At 48.1% G+C, this 13,712-nt stretch overlaps 1 protein-coding gene across 3 annotated transcripts in view; it reads left to right on the top strand.

Moving 5' to 3' along the window:
- The window catches only part of HS2ST1 (heparan sulfate 2-O-sulfotransferase 1), a 121,695-nt gene that overhangs the window by 48,516 nt on the left and 59,467 nt on the right, over window positions 1-13,712 (top strand). The window lies entirely within an intron of this gene.

The raw sequence follows: 13,712 nt of genomic DNA, 5'->3' as shown, positions 1-13,712 counted from the left end.
AGGCAACAGTTTGCAAGCTGCAAGAACTGCCCTGTTGGCAGCTACAACACGGGCCTGCAGTGGCGGCCCGTGCACCATGTTTGCGTTCATGCATCCATTCGTTGTGCTCATTGCGTGTGCCACTTGAGCTGGCACGGAGACTGCGTTGTGCAGCCCAAGCACCGTTGTGGTTCACTGAGTTCAGTTCAAAAGGGAAGGCCTTGGACTGCGTGTGAGCAGCCAGCCACGTTCCCTGTCACCTGCATTGTTTGAGCCAGAGACTGCATGTGGGCAGCCTGGCTCCCTGCTAACTGCTTTCTTTTGCAGAGTTCAATGATCCTGGGCCATGGTTTAGTGTAAAATTTGTAAGTTAAGGTTAAGATGTACTGTAAATATGAGTGCGCCCCCGGCATGTATGTCTTAGCGCCGGCAATTTTATTTAAGTCGTCCGTGTGAGTGAGTTTGTTTAGATAGTTACGCAGCCCTCAGGTTATTTATTTTGGGGACACGAATACCATGAATGTCGCACTCAGGGATCCGTAGGTAAAATGTACTAGGGGAAAACTACACATGATGGCACACGAAAATTTGACGACTCGGGACGAGTCTGTAAAAAGGGAAGGGGGTAGTGTTGTGGTTACCAGATTCGCAAACCACCATTCAGGTCCCTTAGGTGAGGTATCTCGGTAAGTGCATGTGTAGTTAGGCCCAAACCCGTTGTCTAGTGGGAATACATGTCATTTATACGTGCTGCGACTCTTCAGGATAGCCGTTTTTCTTTTACTATCTTTATTTTGGACCAATCGCCACCATCACAACCACAACGCCGCTTCACCACAACCGCCATGACCTTTACCGTCGCAACTCGCCACCATCGCATCACCGTCATCTCGCGCCACTCATGGGCACCGATGCTGGACTCGTGTAGGGCGCACGTTGAACAGCGTGTACAAAATCACGGATTTTCTGCTTCAAAAACGGATCCAAAACGACACACGCCCACTTTTTGCCGTCCAATCGGTGAGCGAGGGGCGAATTGGCCCCGCCCCCAGGGCGATCGATATATGCAAATTTGTGGATCAAAATCCTTCACGCCCACTTTTTCTCGGGCCAATGGGGAGCGAGTTGAAAGGTCAAAGGGAGGGGGTCAAAGGCGAAGTTACGGGGGGATAAAAGGACGGTGTTCGTCAGTCAAAGCAGTAGTAAAAGTCGGAACGAGGAAGGAAGGAGTCGGAACGAGTAGTAAAAGTCGGAACGAGGAAGGAAGGAGTCGGAACGAGTGGTAAAGGTCGGAACGAGGCGAAGGAGTCGGAACAGAGAGTCAAGACTTCGCGGGCGGTGGAGCTGCTCGTCGTGTGCGTTGAAGTCGGAACGGAGGGGACGAGCTGTGGAGAGGCGGCGAGGGCGGACGAGGGGGTGCTCGCGTCGTGAAGGAGCTGCGCGCCCGAGGGAGGCCGGCAGCGCGACCTGGCCGAGGTGGAGACGCTCGTCGCACATAATAAAGATCCTCTATACCCCGAGCATCAGCAACCCCCCTCCTGTTTCCCCCCCCGCGCTGAGATAGTGCGACCAAGGGGGCCCCGTTCCCACCCCCTGCCAGGCACTGTCCACGAGGCCCGCGGGTTGCGGGGCCATCGCCGCTCCGCGTCTCATCACCAGACGGGTAGGCCCGACCAGGTCTCGGCCCCAGGCCAACCTCATTCTTGAGGGTATTTCTTTTCCTTGGTTTTGGGTATGTGTTGTCGGCGCCGTCTGTGAAGTAGAATTGTATAAGTGTTGCCGTGTGCTCGGTAGTCGGAATTAGCTCTGCACTGTGTTTTCACTTTTATGTTTGCTTTTTGTGTAAATGGAATTGTGTTTTCTTTTTTTGTGTGCATTTGGTGGAATTGTATTTGTGTGCTTTCCGTTCGTCGCGAATAAATGTGCTTTATTGTTGAACTGTTTCCCGCTTCGCTTCGTCTTTTTCCCCATTGAACCCCCATCTTGCTTCACGTAAAGGGTTGGTAGTGGGCTGAATACGCCCGATAATTAATCGAACCGTCGAGGTCGACGATAACACCGCTCGGTTATTCTGATAGTACGGAACGGGTCGCTTAAGTGGCCCGTGTCCGAAGTCGACCTGCGGCGAGGTGCGATCGCCCGGTCTACCCTCCGCGTGGGTACTTAGGTAGTTCGAATTTGGCGAGCAACCCTATCCCACGCGGGGGCTGATTGGCTCGATCGCGGTGAGACCGAAAGGTCCACCCGTGACTGGTTCCCGGCGTCAGTCCGAGAGGGTCACGACTGGATTGTCCGTCCGGTGGGCGACGTGCCGCGATTCGAGTTACGTGGCCGTCGCACGCCGGCGGGCGCGAAGACCGCAACAATATATATATATATATATATATACGAATCTACGCCCGCCCGGCGTGCGAGTGACCGCGTTAACTAATAACGGCCGCTCGCCCACCGAACGGACAATTCAGTTGTGACTTTCTGGAACAATGCCAGAAACCAGTCATGGGTGGGTTCTTAATCCCACCACGGCCCAGTCCGCATTCTACCCGCGCGCGACAGGGTCAATCACTGAATATTGATATACCTAAGTATTCACGCGGGTAACCTACCGAGGGACCATACCTCGGCAAAGGCCTGTTTGGACACGAACCGCTTTAAGCGGCCACGACGTCACCCTGCGCATTAAAAACAAGCCTCACGTTTCGAGGGGTTCCCCACGCGAACATGTCCTCTACTCGTCGGAGCTTTACAAACACGCTCGCGTGGAAAACCCATCCGGTCCAAATCCATATCCAGCCTACCTTCTGCCCGTCCGTGGGATCGGCTAATCCACCGCGTGCGTTTACGGACCGGGATTCACTCCCGCAGGCGTGTATGTGGCGGCCTTGTGCGTAGCACAGCACGGACCCCGCACGCGCTGCCGTGCAAACCCGGCACGGTCCCCAAAACAGCTACGGCCGCTACTCGGCCCTTGTCCACCGTCAGGCACCGTCGTTGTCGCACTCTCGCTTACAAACTTCCACGTGCCACGACGCTCACACACCTCGACATGGCACTCTCACTTGGGCACGCGGTTGCGTGTTTCCGCATACCGATCGTCATCTCTCTCACATACAGCGACCTCAAACACACGGTCTCTCTCACACACGGCTGTTCACTCATGCATGCCCTTTCACTCGCACACGTGGTTTCTTTCACACACGGCTTTTCACCCACACATGGTGTTTCATCTACACACGGTGTTTCATATACACACGGTGTGCTGGGAGGCACGCACTTCGGCTCACTCGCAACCTCGCACACCATTTTACTCACACACCCGGTTCCACTCGCACATGCTGTTTGTTTTACACACAGCCTTTCACCCACGCTATGCGTGCGTTGCAGAACGCATTTTGCCACACTCGTGAACACACATACCGGGACAATCACGCTGGGGATTTGCGCTACCTCAAGCGCTCCCGGGGTCTCCAAACCCCCCAAGCTCCACGTGTACCCGTCCACAGCGCTCGCCCCCTCTACCTCGCAAAGCTCGACCGGACACACCTGGTCGAGATCCGCTTCAAGGGGGAATATTCCCTCCCCTCGTTCCATAAGGAGGCTATACGGCTGCTCGCACCGGGTCACGACACATTACCCGAGCTCCCCTTCATCGTCCCTCGCTAACTCCATGTGTGTCTGCTCGTCTTTCACCCCGTCTCCATCGTGTGGTCTCTCCTCTACTTTTTCTATCTCCCGCGTCTCTGTTATTTCTTTGAATTCCTACGTCTCCCTTCGTGTCTCTGTTAATTCTTCATTTTCCTTCATTAAATTTCCTTCGCTTTACGTGTCTTATACACGTCGCAGTCACCCCATTTAATTTTTCCCTCTGTGTCACTTCCTTTGTCACCTGTAATTGTCTCGTCCTACACGTCTCCTGAATTATTTTGTCCTCCACTGCGGGGCCGACATAGTCCACACTCCCCCTCAGCTCGCTCGCTTCAGCACGTGGCGCCGCCATTTTGCACACCGTTGTCTGTGCTTCGTTGCACGCAAATGCCATTATGCCTGCCTGCAGACTTTGCATATCGCTCCTGAATGCCTTCGTGTGTGCATCCATACAATCTATCACATGCGTGCATTTTTTTCATGCCATCTTTTGTGGCCATGTTATCCTTCATCTCTTTTATAGACTGCATCATCTGCATCAACATTTCCCCCACTTGGCTGATCTCAGCCGACCCTGACGAAACCGAATCGCCTCGGTCGGTCGCAGCCTCGCTGGGGACTGGGGAGGGAATTTGACGGAGGGAGGGAAGGGTGTCAAAAGCCGCGGCCCCCGCCGCTGCGCCCATTTGGGGTTCTGGGTTTGGTTGTGGGGGAAATTCAACCTGCATCCCAATGGGAATGTCCTGCACGGGGATCTCATCCTGGGCCATGGATTCTGACATTTCTAAATCTATTTCCAAACCCTCCTGTCCCCGTTCGCCTTGAACCGCCATCTTGTTTATCGGAATAATTTTTACCACTCGCAATTTGATGGGAATCGAGGGTCGCTCCACACACCCCTGATCCGATTCCCGTTAATTTGATTGGAGGCGGGATGGATTTGAATCCCACACTCCTGAACACCAGTGTTATGAATTTACGCCCGCCCGGCGTGCGAGTGACCGCGTTAACTAATAACGGCCGCTCGCCCACCAAACGGACAATTCAGTCATGACTTTTCTGGAACAACGCCAGAAACCAGTAATGGGTGGGTTCTTAATCCCACCACGGCCCAGTCCGCATTCTACCCGCACGCGACAGGGTCAATCGCCGAATATCGATAAACCTAAGTATTCACGCAGGTAACCTACCGAGGGACTGTACCTCGGCGAAGGCCTGTTTGGACACGAACCGCTTTAAGCGGTTCGTTCCATTCTGGGATAACCGAGCAGGTATTATCGCCAGACCACGCCGAGCCCGATTCTATTATCGGTTTTCAAAACCCAACTAGTATTCCGAAAGCAAGATAGCAGTTCAACTTGGGGAAAAAGGACACGATGAACGGGTTAACATTCACACAAGCACATTTATTATTTTACACAGATGCACATATACAGCCATGCAATCAATGGGGGAAGGGGACAAGACACGAGCAAGGTAAAAGCACTACAACCGACTATTGTTTATCATTAATATACACTTAAGCAGGTTTTACTTATCGGACTCAGCGCCACAACATTCATTCCAAAGAAAAGCAAAGAAAAGACCCCCTCAAAGACAAGGGAGTCAGACTGGGCCCGTGGGCCTTTATAACGTGGCGCTTTGATGACCAAAATGGCCACACGAGACCTTTGCAGGTTACCTGCACCCTCGTGGTGCCTTGCTGGGGCGAGTCGCGACGTCCCGTCCCCACGGCAGCTAGTGTAGCCGCAGTTGCGCTCGGGCCTTCCGCGTGGCAGGCGAGCTCTCTCCGGCTCTCCTCACACGAACGCGCAGGCTTGCGCGACACAGCAGGCCTGCGCCTCCAGCCCGCGTCTCCTTTGCGATGCCCGGACCTCCACCGACCGACCACTCCAAGCTCCTGACTCGGACACGAGCCCAGATCTTCACGCAGCTCCTTGGCGCGATTCTCCTCCGCACAAGCAGCAACCACACCAGCAACGACCGCAACCCCAGCAGCAACTCCAGAGAGAGAGAGAGAGAGAGAGAGAGAGAGAGAGAGAGAGCGAGAGAGAGAGAGAGAGAGAGAGAGAGAGAGAGAGAGCGAGAGAGAGCGAGAGAGAACGAGAGAGAACGAGAGAGAACGAGAGAGAGCGAGAGAGAACGAGAGAGAACGAGAGAGAACGAGAGAGAACGAGAGAGAACGAGAGAGAACGAGAGAGAACGAGAGAGAACGAGAGAGAACGAGAGAACGCTCCGTGCGCCCTTTTTATTACCCACGCTCCGCCCCTCCGCTCTCGCCCCGCCCTCCTTCCAGAACATTTGGGAAACTTCTCGAAGGAAGCGTTTTCCCACCAAATTAGGGACGCGCGCCCTGCGGTAGTTCTCTTTGTCCCTTGCAGGGTGAAATTCACCGTGGCGACGTCATTCGTCCGGGGGAGGGGGGAACCGGGGCCGCCTGCTTTCCCTCGACGAAGGCCAGGCCTCTGGAAACCGTGTGCCGAGGTGGAAACGCGGTGGTGTGGTTATGAGGGTTGAGGTGATCGTGGTTGTTGTAATTGGTGGCACTTTGTGGTTAGCGTGGTTGTGTGAAGCTGTTGGTCCAAAATAACAGTAGTAAAGAATAACGGCTAACTCAAAGATCACAGCCCTGTCCACAAGAATAAATCCCATTAAACAACGGTGAGGAAATCTAACTGAACACGGACTTATTGATCTAACTGAACTAAGGACCTTCATGGTGTTTTGCGAATTTCCACGGCCGTAACTATATATATATGTATATATGTATGTATATTGTTATGGTTATCGAGACACCAGTTTGTTACTCAGGGGGTTTAATCCCCGTTTGTCCTCGGAAGAGCCGGACCTGGGGCCACCGCTCACCATTAACTTTGTGGTATGGTGGGTTGCTTTCGAACCACGAATGCCACCCAGTTAACCACGAGTTCCAGTGTCCACCATCTAATTATGCCGTTTAACTGGAGGTCACATGGTTACCTGAACAGGGAGCACTCCCTCGGCAAAGCACCAATCTTATCTTGATTAGATCTTAATTAGGGCGGCCGAGCGTTTAACCGCTGGTGCGTGCTGACTATTATTTGTCAAGTCGTGTGGTAATTACCTCCCAGTCTGTCTCGGTTTGGACAATGCTGGATCAATGGAAGGAAAGGACAAGCACAGACAGGTTGGATCATCAACAAGCAATTTATTAATAAGAAAATAAATAAATAAAAAGAACTTTTTTAGTGAGGTAAAGATAAATAAATTCAAAATTGATCAAAATGATCACAATCAAATAAATAATTAATCAGATAAAATCAATCAAAATGATATAAAAAGACAAAGAGTAGATGCTTGTCAGGGATTGACTTGCTTCACAACTAAACACGGACAAGGGTACCCAGCAGATCATTCGGGGGGGGGGGGGGGGAAGAAACTGTCTCGCTCAATAAAGAGAAGTCGTTCATCAAACAAAAACGTCCTGAAATGTGTGTGCGTGCCTTATCCGTTGCCAGCACCCAGCCTTACCGTGCACCCACTCGCAAACAGGCTTGAATGCCAGTTGACGTCACCCCCAAGAAACAGGTACGCCAAGAGCGACCGTCTGACTGGAACCGACGAAGCAGCCGTCTGACTGGAACCGATGAACTGACCCTTTGTCGACTGACCGGCGCACGAGCGCCGCCAGCCAAGAACGGACCTCTCCCTCTTTTTTTGAGGTGGCCTATCTCGGCAGCACAGACTCCCCCCAAATCCACCCCGCCCCACCTGCGAATCATTGCCGTGACAACCCGCACGTCCCGTTATTATTCCTCGCTTACGGATGCCATCTCTGTGGTGTGGGACAAATGGCAAAAAGCAGCCATTTGTCAGAATTACCAAGCACAAACGTGAAGCGCTCACAAAACATCAACAACAATTATCACCTCACTGTTCAGCCCGATATGAACAGGAGCCAGCCAGCGTCCATAGAGCTGCGGAACTGAGTGTCGAACGTCGATGGAAAATGGCGGATCTCGGCATCAGTGAAAGAAATGGGGGTCAACGTTGATGGAAATATGCGGACGTCGGTGTCGGTGAAGGAAACGGCTATCTCGCGTGCATGAATGTGTCTGTCGTAAAGAGAAAAAGCTTCCCATAAGAGAGGGAATCTATTCTTTATCCTTCTCAATGCATCACATTTAGAATCCCACCAGACATGGGGATGGGTCTATCCTGGACATGCATTTAGGGAAATAACTATCTGAGGATCTGGATGTTGGTATGCATTCATCGGATCGGATTTTGAAATCCATCACAATATATATATATATATATATATAATTATATTCATATATATATAATTATATTCATATATATATATATATAATTTTATATATATATATATATATATATATATATATATATATATATATGTGTACACAAACACATATACACTATTTACATCGAGAGAATTGGGGTGTTCACCCCACCTTGAACCCCTGGGACTATGAATGTTTTTACCGAATTCCAGTGCACATGCCGAGTACAACCAGGAGTTTTCAATGAATTCCGTCCAACAGGTCTAGTGTGCATAGAAGTCAAACAAACACCTCTTGAACTGGAACGACACTCGGTCGAGTGCATTCCTCTGCCAGGCTGAACAGTTCAAGTTTTGTATCCCAATGACAGGCCGGATATGCATTCAGTTCTGAACCAAAATATTGTTTTTGTCACCAAACCAACTCGGCCACCTAGTTTTGTCATAATCCGTCCACAACTTTTTGAAATATTGTGCTATATATTGCTCTATATATTGTTTTGGGCCCCATCTCTCAATGGTCTGAAGAATCACTTGATTAATTTTAAAAGTCTCCTATTCAGATCCTTATCTGGCTCTTCACCAAAATAGAATCCATTCATCCTCGTCACGCACCCAACCTGTCCACAAAGTTTCGTCCGAATACGTGCGTAACCTTTTGAGATATTGGGCTGTACAATATATCTTTGTTGGCCCTATCACTCAATGCTGAAGAATCCCTTCAAAATTTCTCGGATCTGGATCTTCACTAAAATCTAATCAATTCATCCTTGTCATACACACCCAACCTGTTCACTAAATTTTGTCCGAATCCATCAATAACTTTTTTGAGGTATCCTCCTTACAAACAGACAGGTGTGAAAACATAAGCTCTTTCCAACTTTGATAGCAGAGATAATTGTAGTATAATTTTGTAACCATCAGTGATATTTACTGTTCTGTGCTCCAATCAGTTTGGGTGGCTTGATGGTGGTTCTGGGTTCTTCCCAAATGGCTTTTGTTGAGATGAGGAACTTTTTCTGTCATGTTACCTGACCCGCTTTTTGGACAAAAATTGCGAGCTTTATTTGAACACATTATTTGTTTGTTTGTTTATTTATTTATTGTTTGGCTCAGACTCAATGCTGTTATTGAAACACTTTTCAGGGTATGCGGGTACTGTATTTGGGGCTAAATGCTTTATGGAACACTCGCAGGGGTATCTGGCATTGGCCAGTCCTGTTCTAATCCTGTTGCCATTTTGAAGAAATAATTTTTTTGTTGTTGTTGTGGGGCCTAAAACACTTCCCTACACCCATGAAGGAATGGGGATCATTTAATATTACTTTTCACATAGCTACAAAGGCTTAAAGGCTTTTTAAAAAGTTTTTTTTTATTTTTTTTTCAGCCAACAACAACAACTTGTGCACACATACACACATATGCATGCACACTCGAAGGTGGATACTTTGAGACCGGGGGGGGGGGGGAGGGGGCTCCGTTCCACCTTAAATCCCCATATGGAGATACCAACAAACAGCACACGGCTGTCTTATAGTATAAACTAGTTGTGGTGGGATTAGCAAAGAAATGCTTTTGCTCATTGAGCAATTGACTTTATATTATGGTGGCAGCATTTGTCAAAGGTTTGAACCTCACACCCTATGTGTGTCACCTTACTTTGCATGAAATGTACATCAGAGTCGCTGTTCAAGCAAAGTGACCAAATTCTATGCTGTGCTTGCATGTTATTATGAGCATGATGAGCACATCACCAGCATTCCTTGTGGAGGGTGACATGAGATAATTTGCCAGTTTTGCCCCATTTTTATTAAATACAAATCTATTTCCCACTATCAATGTGTTTAATCCAAATTTAAGTGCAGTATATGTATTTCAAACTTACTTTTGTCATTATTTTATGTAAACTGGCAGAGTACCCGCCCTATGGGCAATCTTGTTCCAAGCAATACAACACATACTTCTGATGCATACCTTTATTTGGGCGGTGTATAGGCAACTGACAGCTCTGTACGCGCAAAAACAACAATCCGGGTTACGTGCATGAAGCAAAAACATACCTTCTGTTTATAATTCAAAACATCTCACTGCACTGGAAAATGTGAGGACAGGAATACAGTACTGTAAATGGAAGAGACCTGTAATACCTTCTCACAACTGGAGGTGGTGCTACACGATACACATTTACATAGAGGATTGCATCCCTCCTCCTCCCCCCAAGACTGCCGGCAAGGATAAAAACACCCCTATACATTAATTGGGGTCGTGCTGATCCTATGTAGCAAGTCTGGATGTAATCGGCCCACAACTGTAGGAGTAGCGCAAAAAAGAAACACACAAAAAAACACGCATACAAACATTGGTCTGTGAATAATAGTAACGATAATCTGGCTTTGCTCCTCCTGCCCCTTCATACCTCTGTCCTCCACAAGCCCCACCTCAGGTTGTACACGTTTCGCCATAAGCCCTCATCTGCTCAACCTCCCAAATTCCAGACTGTTTGCCAACCTGCATTCATTCGTCCCCTTATTCTCCTGATTGTAGAATTGTTTTCTTTTGTCCATTGTCTTGTTGTCAGTTCAGTTTTTCAATTGGTTTACCCATCACTACCTCATGAACATCCATGATCTCTTCAACAAATGCTGATTCTTTCCCATTCCTCTTCTCGTTGGGCTATTGTGAACCCGTTTTTGTGTTTTTCCTCCTTTCCTCCTTATGTATGTCCACCCCCTAAATACCCTTTGGTAGTTTGTGAACCTGCTGCTTTTATCATCGAGCATCTCTTTGAACCTAGGCCTTTCTATAAAAATATACGTTTTATTAACTGAAGGTCAAGAAAGGTTATGCTTCAGAGTTCAGCATTGGGAGGCAAATTGAAGCTGACATTTTCAGTTGTTAACCCTTTGTTGCAACAAAAGCAATCATTGACACACACACACACACACACACGCACACAACCTTTAGAAAAACGTAAACAAATTTGCCTCTGACGAAAGGCTCAGACATGAAAATTCGGCTTCACTTTGTTTCCTCCTGCGGTTAGCATTTCTTTGTGAACATTCATTTGATAAAACCTATCGTTGGAGTGATTTGCCGACACAGACTGACACTAGTTTTGACAAAGACAAGTATTCCTATTTTAGGGAAATAGTCTGTTTTGCTGTAGGTCCTGACGCTCTTGGTACTATCTTGGTATTATCTTACCCATTCTTTCTCCCTTGGTACTTTGAATCCTGTGGTGAGGCTGTTGCCTTCAAACAATCTGCATTCTCCTCCTGTAAGGCAAATCTAACCAAAGGCAACCTCAGATCCTTCCACTAAGCTCAGAACAATTGTGTGTCGACTCTCAGGATAGCCAGAAAACAACATCTGTTCAATCTCAAAAATGAACTCTCAAACTTGGCTCCCTCCTCTAAAATCTGGTGTGGCCTTGTCAAGTTTGTCTTTGGTGTATGCTCTCCTTCCATCTTTTCCCTCACTTCAAATGGCACCACGGCCGACTCTGCTTGTGAGAAGACCGAATGCCTCAATTCTGTATTTGCTTCCAAACCTTGTGTCCCTCACCCCTCTCTCTCTGTCGCCACCCTTCCCAGTTGTACCAAACTGCTCCTGAATTCTGTGTTTCTTGCACCTGCAAAGGTGGAACAGTTTCTGACAACCCTCAACTCTGACTCTGCAACCAGCCTGGATGGCATCAGCTCACATGTCCTAAACACCTGCTCTGTTGCTCTTGCACTTTCTTTCTCTGCTCTTTTCACCCTGTCATTTACCATAGGTCATCTTCCAACTCCTTGGAAATCAGCCAACATCACAACATGACATTAAAAAGGTACAAAAACGGGATCCCCTTAACTACAGCATAATTGGCTTATTTCCAATCATCAGCAAGGTCATGGAATCCATCATTGCAGTTGACATAAAATAATTCCTTTTCTCCAACAGCCTCATCTCGGATTATCAATTCTCATTCACACCTGGTCTCTCTACCTTGGACGTGTTGCTTCGACTCTCTGAACAATGGATGGAGGCCCTCAATATCAGACATGAGATTAGGGCCGTCTCTCTGCATATTTTCATTCTTTTGATGCAGTTTGGCAATCCCTTCCTACTCTCCAAACTTTCTGCCTATGGCATCCATGGCCAACAACATACATGGCTTCCTGACTTCCTCTACTCTCGTAACCAACGTGTTGCTCAACGAAATTCATTCATCTTCTCTCCCTGTCAAGGCTGTAATGCCACAAGGCAGTGTTCCTGGCCCCATGCTATTCCTAACCTTCATCAATGATCACTCTGTCTCTCTGGAAAATCCACTTTATCTATTAACTGTTGACTCCACCCTCTGCCATGACATTCCTCATCCTTCAGACAGGCAGCAGCAGCCCCTTCCTTCTCTTCAGACCTTGACAAAATCCCAAGATGGTCAAACACTTGGAATATATTTTTCAATCCTGACAAATCTCTCTCTCTCTCTTTCTCTCTCTGCAAAAGGACTGTATGGCAACCCCCCCCCCCCTCTCCACAAAGATCTTTTAACAATCTTTTCAAAGACATCCAGTCACTCAAACTCTTGGGTCTCACTCTGAGCTTCTCACTCGTTCACTAAGCCTGGTGTTGGCTTCAGATCCTAGGGCCAAGCATCCAACACTCGCTTCCTCACTTCCAAGAAATGATAGCTACGCAGCAGCCAAGCTGCCATACGCAAGAACAGAACTCACTCACTCCTGTGTCTCTTTTTTTGGTATTTTACCCTCTGCTCTTTTCATGCTTTGTCCCCTTCAGCTTTCTGCAAGGCACATGCAGTTTACCATCAACTCCCCTCTGGTGAAGCTCTCAAAATCCAGAATCACTGCTCACCTCCACTCATTCGTTCATCTTGTTTTTTCCCGCTTGTGGAACCAACTTCCGCATTATCTTCAATTCCATTTTTCCCTTCAGATATTCCCGACAGCTGTTCACGACCACCTCAGTCCATCCCATTCAAAACTATGATATTTTCTACCACTATCAAACCCCTCCCCCCCAACCACACCCACACCCCAATCCCTACTCCTTCCAAATTTCCATTTTTACATCCTGAGCATATCCTTCTGTATCCATCTTGTCCACACCATGGGTCCTCCCCTATTCCTCATTACTCTCCATGCTCATTTCTTCAACTCTCCCTCTGTTTTATCCTTCAACTGTACTGTTAGTTCCCCCCACCACCTTTTCAATTGTTTCTTTTGTCCTGTTCCATCCTGATCTATTTAGTGTTCTCGCTCTTACACGAGCCTTTATTCTGTACCCCCCCCCCCAAAAAAAAGAAGGCAATTGAAACCTGTGTTACGAAGGCAAATGGCTCTAAGCTGTGAGGCGAAACGTTTGGAAGGGTTTTGTGCAAAAAGTCAGTCTGATATACCAATATGAAGCCATCCCTTTATTCCATGATTTGACGCTTTTCGGCTTCATGATTGTTTCCACAAAAATGCCGTGGTTTCCCACAAGGAAGAGTTGTCTCCTCTAGGGATCCCGGGGAGTATGTTTGATTCTTTTTTATCTGCTGGGACATGGCCTTCCTTCGGTGGTGTCCGAGTACCTCATGTCTTCAGTTCTTTGGTTCTTGGTTCATGTCCTAAACATGGCATTTGGAGATTGCAGTGAAGGCATTTCGTTATTGAGCTGTTTGTTTGATTGTCTTGTGTATCATGTACAGTGCAGCGATGCCGTGTTGTGCACGCTTGATGAAACGCTGCACGTTTGGAACGGGATCGCTTCGGGCGAAAACCCGGTGGTAAACGTGAAACACACCTGCAAATCTTTTTTT

The sequence above is a fragment of the Eptatretus burgeri genome, chromosome 5, assembly GCF_056783735.1.
Source record: "Eptatretus burgeri isolate ZD-2024b chromosome 5, Ebu_testis_v1, whole genome shotgun sequence".
Lineage (NCBI taxonomy): Eukaryota > Metazoa > Chordata > Myxini > Myxiniformes > Myxinidae > Eptatretus > Eptatretus burgeri.
Note: the sequence above shows the minus strand (reverse complement) of the source record. Positions and strands in the feature narration are given on the sequence as shown.